General features: G+C 43.3%; 1 long non-coding RNA gene across 1 annotated transcript; it reads right to left on the bottom strand.

Moving 5' to 3' along the window:
- Nucleotides 1-2,299: 2,299 nt before the first annotated feature.
- Nucleotides 2,300-10,747, bottom strand: LOC129658601 (uncharacterized). The gene is made up of 3 exons (XR_008717437.1): nt 10,317-10,747; nt 9,565-9,801; nt 2,300-2,822 (listed from the first exon to the last, which is right to left on the bottom strand). It is a non-coding gene; the product is annotated as an uncharacterized LOC129658601 (long non-coding RNA).
- Nucleotides 10,748-11,136: the final 389 nt, after the last annotated feature.

The raw sequence follows: 11,136 nt of genomic DNA, 5'->3' as shown, positions 1-11,136 counted from the left end.
TATGATAGTTATTAATGCTGTTCACTAAATATTTCTTTTTTATTTTTTATTGATTTACATTGGATTGGACATAAAATTCATTCTAATTTTTCCATAACATCTTATGGAAAAACCCAAATGAACTTTTTGGCCAACCCAATAGAAACATATACATTATGTACATACATATGTAAATATAGAGAGATTGATTCCAGAATTCCAGATATAATATAAATCTAAAAGTGGATTTCACCTGCCTGTCACCTAGGAATGAGAGGCAGCAGTTGGTTATGACTGGTAACTCATAAGCTGGAGTCATGTGTGCCACACAGGGTTGGAAACCTTCACATTCAGGGCAAGATGTATCAACTTTCCCCCTTCTGCTGCAGAGAGTGATTGCTCTAAACCACAGGGTAGGGACAAGCTGGAACAGAGCTCCCCATGCTGCCTTGAGAGACTTGCAGCTTGAGAGAGAGAAATCTTCCTTGTTTTAAGCTATTGAAATGTTAGAACTATTTATTATCACAGCATGACATAGCTCATCCTCTCTGATATATATGAGAGAAATATATGAAATGTAAAGTAAAAGAGATGAAAGTAGAGAGATGAGAAAAGAGATATAGGAAAACATCAATCAAAAGAAACCAGCATATTAATATTAATGTTAGGTAAAATATTCTTTAAGACAACAATGAATTATTAAGGGAAAATAAATAAAGAGAAAATATAAAATATATTGTTGTATCAGAATAAAAGGAAAAATCTGCCAGGAAGATAACTATCCTGAATCTTTAAACATCTAATGCCATAGCCTCAAGATATATGAAGTCAAAAAGGGCAACAGAATTATAAGGAGAGATGGATAAGTCCACAGTAATATGCCAATTCTTGCAGTCCTGTTTCTCTTTGCCAGGCAACGGTGGATGGCTCCCAACATCACCTAGAACTGAGCAATGGCATGTAAAAAGCAATCCTTATTAGGGCTCTGGGGAAAGGATAATTTTTTTTCTAATGAAAATCAAGGGATGCCTTTTAAGCCTCCACCCCCTATTCTGTCTTTGAACAGGACTACATGAGAAAGTCATGGTTGGAAGTAGCACTAGCCTTCAGGCTCATTAATTATATTTGTTGCTCTTGTTTAGTCACTAAGTCGTTTCTGACTCTTTGTGATCCCATGGACTCTAGTCCACTAGGCTCCTCTGTCCATGGGATTTCCCAGGCAAGAATACTAGAGTGAGTTGCCATTTCCTTCTCCAGGGGATCTTCCTGATTCAGGGGTTGGATCCGCGTTTTCTTGTTGGCAGGTGGATTCTTTACCACTGAGCCACCTGAGAAACCTCCTCAAATGAAACTTGCTCAGTGGTGTCTGATTCTTTGTGACCCCATGGACTAAACAGTCCATGGAATTCTCCAGGCCAGAATACTGGAGTGGGTAGCCGTTCCCTTCTCCAGGGGATCGTCCCAGCCCAGGGATGGAATCCAGGTTTCCCACATTGCAGGTGGATTCTTTACCAGCTGAGCCACAAGGGAAGCCCAAGAATATTGGTGGGTAGCCTATCCCTTCTCCAGCGGATCTTCCTGACCCAGGAATTGAACTGGGGTCTCCTGCATTGCAGGCAGATTCTTTATTAACTGAGCTCTCAGGGAAGCCCCATTATTACATGGTATTTTATGAAACTCCATTTCTTTGGCCAGTGTCGGTGCAGCCCAAAGCATCCTAACAATACAAAGATGAACTTGCCTTATTTGCTATCAATAATTATGATCAAGTTATGACAATTAAAACAACAAGGTGTTACTGAAGAAACACAAGTTGACCGATGAAAGACAACATACAGATGTGTGCACTTGATATATGACAGAAGTAGCCTTACAAGTAAGTGAAGACAGAATGGCTGTTAAACAGATAATCCTGAGATAACTCCATTTTGAAAAATAAATGTTAAAAATACTACCTCGGAAATATTACATTTTACCTAGTAGAAATGTTATCTAATTGCAATACAGAAAATTACATTCCAGAAGGATTTTTAAAGATATAAATATGGAGAGCAAAATTTTTAAATGTTTCAAAGAATATATTGGAGAGATGTTAAATTTTCTATTGTGTGAACTTTACCACAAGTTTTGAAAAAATACATGCTTATAGATAAAGACCTAATAATCCATATAAAATTATAAAGTTAAATTTTAAAAAGGAATACATTAATTTCTTTATAAATATTCTTTATCTTTATAAATTTGAATTAGAAAAGAATTCCTTAAACAAGACACATAAACCACAAATGGTAAAAACAAAGAACGATAAATTTAGTGACATTAAAATTAAAATCTTTTGTATAACACAAGGCAATTCAAAGTGAAAAAGCAAACTACAGACCAGGAAAAGATATTTGCTTATACTTGCAACCAACAAAGAATCCATATTCAGAATACATAAAGAACTTCCTCACAGTAATATAAGAAAAAAACAATGTACTTAAAAAAAATGACAAAGGATATAAATAAGTGGTGAACAGAAGAGCAAACCCTAGTGACCAATAAACATATGGAAATACACATTGATCCCAACAGTGACAGGGAAATGGAGATTCAGTCAGCAATGAAAAGTCTCTTCACACCCACCAGTTGGGCAAAAATAGTCTCATCATAATAAGCGCAGATGAGGATGTGGGGTTTGGGGACTCTCAGATCTACTGTGGGGTGTAAATTGAAACAGCCCCGGGTTGGATATCACCAAGCTGATCCCAACTTGCACAAGCTCAGACTCTACAACCAGGTACAGATTCTTGAGAAATGTACTTGCTTCCACAGGACCCAGAGAGCAAGACCTTCACTTCACCCTGTTTACAACAACAAAAGATCAGAAAGAAACAGAAAGGCTCATACATGAGGCATGAACAAATTATGCTTCTTATAGGGGCTTGTGTGCGTGCCGGTTTAGTTGCTCAGTCTTGTCTGATTCTTGTAACCCCATGGACTGTAGCTGGCCGGGCTCTTCTGTCCATGGGATTTTCCTGGCAAGAATACTGGAGTGGGTTGCCTTTGCCTCCAGGGATCCAGAGATCAAACCTGTATCTCCTGCGTCTCCTGCATTGCAGGCAGAACCACTGGGGAAGCTCCTAACTAAACTGAATATAGTAGCTTACTAAACAGCGTTAAAGTGAATATTCCTTGGTCAATGATATCAACATAGATCTATGTTGAGGGCATAAAAAAACAAGTTGCAAGTGTATTATATAATTTTGGTAAATTAAAAAAAACAAATAATACTACATATTTACTTAAGTGTCACAACATAAAATAATGGATGAGGAAATTATACAAACTTTAAGACTGGTGAATTCTGCGTAAAAGAGAAAGAAGTATATGCAGCATTTCAAATATATCTGCCAGATTTCTTTCTGTAAATGAAAAAATGGATCTGAAAGAAATATGTTAAATACTGCATGTGTGCTTGCTAAATTGCTTCAGTCGTGTCTGACTCTTTTTGACCCTATGGACCGTAACCCACCAGGCTCCTCTGTCCATGGGATTCTCCAGGTAAGAATACTGGAATGGGTTGCCATGCCCTGCTCCAGGGGATCTTCTACACCCAGAAATCAAAACCATGTCTCCTGCGGCTCCTGCATTGCAGGTGGATTCTTCACTGCTGAGCCACTGGGGAAGCCAATGTTAAATGCTAACATTCATTAAATCTTAGGTATACTTGGATGTCTGTGCAATCTACTTGAAATGTAATTAATTACTTCGCATGTTTAAAATAGAATCAGGGTACAAAAAATGAAAAATGAAAAATAAGTAACAAATTATAACATAAAGAAAAAATTAAATAAAATTAGTAAGAAGGTGACAACATTTAATAATATAGTTGGAAGGAAGATATCCATTCTGTTTCTTGTAAAGTAATTAGCCTCCAATTAAAATAAAAAAATTTATATTAAAAAAAAAAAAGAATGCAAGGGCGAGAAAGGAAGATGTGTTAGGTGTCTACCCTGAGTCGACCCATGAGCTTGCAGCTTTTGGAAAAGCTCTGGGCCAGGTTATCAAGGACTCAGGTGCAGCTGAGCTCAGGAGCTCTGAACAGGTTTGAATCTGTAAGTCTGGAAGCAGGTGGAGATGGTAGAGGGGTGGACCCCAGGAAAGGAAGTAGAAAGTGGGGTCCTTGAACCTTAACCCCTCATCAGGACAGGCCACCTCCCACAACATCCCTGCTGGGCCTTGCTCTCGTTTAAAGGCCTCAAGAGTGAGCGCGCTCAGGCCTCTGTGCTGCTGTTGTCAGCTTGGCCTGACATCCTCTCCTGCCCGGGGCTGGTTTCATGGGCCCCTGACCTATATGGCCATACACCTTTGCACGCTCAGAAGGGCCCCGTGCTTGGTTCCGTGCTCCATTGGTGCTTTCTTGACAAAGGCCCTGCCTTTCCATCAGCCCCTGGGCCCTTCATATCATGTAGCTGGTCCTGCTTGTGGCACCGACACATCAGCCCTTGTTGACAGACCTTCGTATCTCTCCTGGTCAGCACTGCTCCCGATGTGCACATGGCATCCACGTTTATATTACTTGCCAGGCCTCTGCAGGGTTCTGCCCTGGCTGCCTCTGGTTTACAGCTTTGGTCTTGTGGATCCATCTTTGCAGCACTAAAGAATGTCCAAAGTGGGATTGCCCTTCAGCCTAGGAGCTCTGGGAAACTTTGGTGTCTGAGGCCAAAGGTCACATTCAACTTGATTTTGACATGCAAATTCTATTTATTGTCAGTGAAACTAATGACAAGAATGTAAAGGACAAGTAGAATAAGAAATGAAGTTATGTTATTTCAAAAGTGATCATTTGGGGTGTGTTTAGGTAAACACGGAGAAGGCGATGGCACCCCACTCCAGTACTCTTGCCTGGAAAATCCCATGGATGGAGGAGCCTGGTGGGCTGCAGTCCATGGGGTCGCTAGGAGTTGGACATGACTGAGTGACTTCACTTTCACTTTTCACTTTCATGCATTGGAGAAGGAAATGGCAACCCACTCCAGTGTTCTTGCCTGGAGAATCCCAGGGACAGGGGAGCCTGGTGGGCTGCCATCTATGGGGTCCCACAGAGTCGGACACGTCTGAAGCGACTTAGCGACTTAGCAGTAGCAGTTAGCAGTAGGTAAACACAGTCCGATTGTACACGGCAGAGTCTTACGTAGTCTGTATCCACATCAAAGTCACCTGCCTAATGCTGGCTTTCACAGATACTGATTATCTGACTCTTAGGTTGTATACTTCAAAAATGTACATATACACAATGGAGTATTATTCAGCCATTAAAAAGAATACATTTGAATCAGTTCTAATGAGGTGGATGAAACTGGAGCCTATTATACAGAGTGAAGTAAGCCAGAAAGAAAAACACCAATACAGTATACTAACGCATATATATGGAATTTAGAAAGATGGTAACAATAACCCTGTGTACGAGAAAGCAAAAGAGACGCTGATGTATAGAACAGTCTTATGGACTCTGTGGGAGAGGGAGAGGGTGGGAAGATTGGGGAGAATGGCATTGAAACATGTAAAATATCATGTATGAAATGAGTTGCCAGTCCAGGTTCGATGCATGATACTGGATGCTTGAGGCTGGTGCACTGGGATGACCCAGAGGGATGGAATGGGGAGGGAGGAGGGAGGAGGGTTCAGGATGGGGAACACATGTATACCTGTGGCGGATTCATTTTGATATTTGGCAAATCTAATACAGTTATGTAAAGTTTAAAAATAAAATAAAATTAAAAAAAAAAAAATGTGTTTAAAAATAAAAGATCAATAGTATTTCCAAAATTAAGACAGAGATAATTAACTGAGACATCTACTTTTGGAATGGCAATTCTGGAAAAAGAAGTTCAGGCCCTCCACTTAGGACCTTAAAGGCTGGGTCCTAAAATCTCCAGGCCTCATACTGAGCTGTTACCTAAGTTCCATAGACTTCTCAGCGAGTTTTAAGGCAAGAATCCCAGGGAAAGGAGGAAAGGATAGCTCTGAGCTCCATGAGTGGAGGAACCAGTTCTGGAAGGAAGACCTCTCCCAGGGCAGGGCTGAGGATGGGCCCAGCACTGTGGTGCTCCTTTTCCTGGTGGCTCCGTCATGTTTGTGAGCAGAAAAATGTTAACCGTGCCTTGTGGTTGATTAGGTTTGAAGCTTATATTATATTGGGGGAGGGGGAATTCCCTTCTGTAGACTCATTAATTCCTGGATATGCATAACATTCTGTGGTAATAAGAAGCATGCCTGGAATGGAGGGGACAAATATACAGGAAGTTTGTCCGTGCATTTTATACATACTGTGCTCTGTGGTTAGGAGGCAATAGCACCCTCACTCATGACATGTCACTAGGCTCCTGGGGAATATAAACCAGTTGTCTCCAGTGGCGAAGACTCAAGCTCCCACTTCTACTCTTTTCCCAAAGAGTAGAAGAAAATAGACATAACAGGGACATATTTGATTTTTTTAATGTCATGTGAAGACCACAGGGGCTTCCCTGGGAGCTCATTTGATAAACAATCCGCCTGCAATGTGGGAGACCCGGGTTCGGTCCCTGGGTTGGGAAGATCCCCTGGAGGAGGGCATGGCCACCCACTCCAGTATTCTGGCCTGGAGCATGCCCATGGATAGAGTAGCCTGGTGGGCTGCAGTCCATAGGGTAATAAAGAGTCGGACATGACTCAAGTGACTTAGCATGCATCTATGAAGATGGCAGAGAGTCTGTGATATGAAAGACTGAAGTTCCTCCTTGGTCTGCTCATGCTGAGCCAATAGCATCATATCAGGCGGGGCTCGAGAGTCTGGAGCAGAGCAGCTGTCATCTCAGTGCTGCCACAACTCCTGCCCCACGCAAGGCAATTCACCTCTGTAAGCCTCACTTTGCACACCTGCAAAATGGGGGTAATGTTGGGCTCTTCATCCTAAGGCTTTGGGGATTAGACAGGATCCTGTATGAAAAATGCTTAGTGTAGAATCTCACACTCGGGAAGCCTTTGGTGGATGATTACAAGCGCAGGCTGCGAGGTGGTCAGGTGGGGCCTCCAGTGCTCGAACCCTATCTCCTGTCCTTAGATTCATTGTGGGGGTGCCCATGTTACAGCAGTGGATCTAGAAGCCAAGAGAAAGGAGATATGCTTTAGTTCTTCTGAGGCTGAGAGTCTGGATGTGTGGTGGGAACTAGCATGGAATGAAGGAGGCAGAGGAGGTATGAGAAAGGCCTCTAAGAGAAGCATTAGGATTTCCTGTTTCCATTGAACACTAAATGATCCCTTGGAGAATTAGTCATCCCTAGCCACTCTGGGTTACTGATTTGAAAATTAATGTATCTAGTCCACTCAGTTCTCCAACTCTGGAGACAAGCACCTACAGCAGGCTCTGGCTGGTGCTGGAGACTGTCCCTTCACTTCTGGGGGTCCAGGTGGGCAACTCAGACCTGTCCCTTCACTTCTCTGAGCCCAGGTTGGAATTGGACATGTTCTTCACCTTTCTGAGCCCAGGTAGGTGTTTTAGGAATATCGCTTCACCTCTTATAAGCCCAGGTCTCCTCACCTATAAAATCGGGTTATCACTCATGCCTTCAGGGTTAGCCTGTATTCTGTTTAATATGTCCCCAGAGAAGAGCTATGTTTAGAGGATGCAGTGATATCACAAATAACATTTTTTGGCATGTCTCTCAGATGATGGATCAAAGAGTTAGCTTTTCTGACTGTTTGCAGCCTGGTTCCATCAGCTTTTCCTCCTCCTCTCCTCCCCCGGTGTCCCCAGAGACATGGGAGCCCTCGTGAGGACTCCTCAGCCAGCCAGCCAGCCTCCATGCTGTGTGATGACCTGAAAATCCAGTCATCTGAAGACTCTGACGTGAGCATGAGTCACCTCACTCAAAATGTTATACTTAGGAGGATAGTGCTACGTGTTTGCACAGACAATGGGATCATGTCTCCTTGAGACTTTCCAGTCACATGTTAGTCAGAAAAGCCCCAAGTCAGAGGGGAGAGCTCACCTCCAGATTCTGCAGAGGGCTTATTGACGCTCCCAAGAAGGAGTATTAGTAGCGTATATAGGTCAATCCCAATCTCCCACTTCGTCCTGCCATCCCTTCCCCCCGTGGTGTCCATACGTTTGTCTCTATGTCTGTGTCTCTATTCCCTTTTTGCACATAGGTTCACCTGTACCATCTTGTACAGATTCCACATATAAGTGTTAATATATAATATTTGTTTTTCTCTCCCTTCATTTTTTCTCTTGCTGAGAAATTCAGAAAAGTAGGTTTCCAGATGCTCTTCTGCTTGAATTTTCATTCAGTATCTGAGGGTTTTCAATGCCACCCCAATTTTTACCCTAGATCAACTACACATTATAACTTCTGAGTATCACACCAGCGTTTCTGTTTGGGCCCTGCATTTATGATGAAAAGAGAAGCTGGGTTAATTCCAAGGTAAGTCTTCACTGGGCTGAAGTAGCTAGTTGCCTATTGAATTGAGGGAGGGGCTTGGGAGTTTGGGGTGAGGGGACAGGAAGGAGGAGTGGGAGAGTGCTGCAGTGATGTCTTACAGGAGAGGATGCTTAGTGCAACAGTAGGTTCTATGCCAACAGTTTATGCTAAGTCTTGATGGCTCAGTGACGTGGCCTTAGATGTCACAGGCCAGTGGGCACACTAGCAGTGTGATCTGGTCTGTCTGATTCACAAATTTTAGAAGCTGTGTCTACATGGATCTACCATAAAAGACTGAAAAATAAAGTAGCCTGTTCTCTACCCAGTTGCTTTACCAAATAAGAGGAAAAGCATTTAGAATGGAGTTATCTGAACTGACAGATTAAAGGCAATGATAACAGTCCTCCCCAGACTGGCTATCAGAATTGAGAGTGATTTCAGTGTGACTTTCTGTGACCATCTGTGACTTCTGCTTCAAGCCCTTCATCAGATCCCTGGGCTGCCCTGACAAGGTCATCATGATCTGATCCTTGCCTACCTCTCCCCTGATTGCCTGCCCTTGTTTTTACAGGCTCTATTTCAGATGTTCTGATCTTGAAAAGTTCCCAGAAGGCCAATATTCATCCCCCACATCCTTTAGAAGATGCTGGCTAGCCCACCTAGAATAATCCACCCTCTTGTCTCCATCACCCTCTATACTACCCTCTGAGCAGCTCCCTCACCTCCCATGGGCTGGATGCCCTGAGATATAGTGTGTACTCACTGCATCATTTACTGCCTTGCCATGGTACCACTCTCTCCGTGTTGTTCACACCTGCCCTTGTGTCTCCCTCCCTCTGTTGCAATGTAAGCTCCATGAGAACAGAAGTCAGCTTCAGTCCATCATGCCCACAGGGTGAGGCCTTAAGCTGACACCAAGTAGGTTTTCAACAAAAGAACAAACTGAATGAACCTAAGATTAGACTAGAGAAGACTGAGGCACATGTTAAAAGCTGGAAGACTATGTAAAGAGGAAAGGAGTTTAATACCCCTGCCACTCAGGTCACAGCCATGAGGACAAGTAAGTACACATCCCAGGAGAATCATCTTCCCTAGATAAGCCATGTCTCTAGGCCCGAGGCACATGCTGCTGCTTACCTACCCAGTATCCTGGGGTCTCTTCTTCCTTATGAAAGCATCCCAATGTTGTTCAAGCAGACAGCATTCCAGACTTTTAAAATAAAAGCTACCTTTATCACATTCCCTTGCAACCGAGATAGCCATTGCAGGCAGTTCTCATCAGTGAGAAGCAGAGATTTCCAGGGATTCAGGGAAAGCGCCGTTTTCCTGATGCAGGTGTCACCTTTCCTCCTTAAGGCATCCATTTTCCTCTTTTTGCCTGGAAAACAGAGGGGAGGTGAGGGTGTAATCACCGTAAAGAAGATGCTGAAGTCTAAGGAAGGCAGGTCGGAAAGACAAGGAGCCTTGGACTTTGAAAATGTGGCAGTGCCTACCTGCAGCTGTATCATCAAACAAAGAAAAGAATCTGGTTAAGCCACAGCAGACTGATTTGTCTCATGAAGAACCTAATTTCTAAATGACTCAGGCCTTCATCTCCAGGCTCCTGGAGTGAATGCATCTGAATGGAGGTGGGAAAAGGAGGAAGCCCTAGATTTGAGCTCCTATTTTACGTGGCTTATTGCTTATTGCACAAAGGTAAGTAGGAGGGTCCAAAGGTTTGGACATTCAATGCTCAACCCTCAGACCCCATTAGTCCCACCACTGTGGGGACATCTTATTAATACATGTTCAGGAATCGTAGGAAATCAGATCAACAAGTACAAACCTTCCCCCCACCCCCACCCTTCCTGTGACATCTCCCTTGCCAGTGTCCCTTCCACCTCCCACTCTTACCACACAAGCTGCCTTTTTTGGCCTTTGTGTGATGACGTATGGCTACTTGAACTTCTTCGCTCCTCTGTTGGTCTTTTGTGGAGAACCGGACGTGAGAAGCTCACGTACATAGCAGGATCTCTATTATCCAGGCATGTTTATATTACCCAGACATGTCTCCCAGCTGAGATCAACTCTGAGAGTGTTGTCCTTGAACATCCACGTCTTCAATGGTTTACAAACTTCTCCTATAGCCCGGGGAGGCCAAATACTGTATCTTAGTGATTGTGAGTGTGTGTGTGTCTGCGTGTATATGCTATAGAAATAAGCTGGGGAACATTTAAAACACTTATTTCAATCTCCCCCTCCTGGAAATTACGATTCAGTGGGTGGAACCCAGGATTTGAACTGTTAAGAAGCACAATGTGTTTCAGTGGCAGATGGTCCTGGATCAGACCTGAGGAAATTGTGAGCCATGATGGGCCTAAGGTGGGTCTGTGTGGGTGAGCTGCTCCCCACCTGAGAACAAGATTTGAGGAAGATAAAACTGAGATTGGGTAGGGGTGAAAGTGGGGGTTGGCGATAAGGGATAAGGGAATAGAAAACTGGCAGGAGGACAGGGAATGATACCAAATGAAAGGATGAAGTTGTCACAAGACGAGTCCACCTCCACAGAGGTCTGGACCTGTCAATGCTTTCCTTGTCCCTTCCAGCGACAGGATGTTAGTACTGAATTGTTTGCTTGGCTTAATGACTGCCGACTTCTTATTGTAGGTGTTAAACCAATAGAACACAGGAGGAGTAGGCAATTTAGTGATACTATTCATTTTGCTTAAAGCAT

This window comes from Bubalus kerabau, chromosome 8, assembly GCF_029407905.1.
Source record: "Bubalus kerabau isolate K-KA32 ecotype Philippines breed swamp buffalo chromosome 8, PCC_UOA_SB_1v2, whole genome shotgun sequence".
NCBI lineage: Eukaryota > Metazoa > Chordata > Mammalia > Artiodactyla > Bovidae > Bubalus > Bubalus kerabau.
Note: the sequence above shows the minus strand (reverse complement) of the source record. Positions and strands in the feature narration are given on the sequence as shown.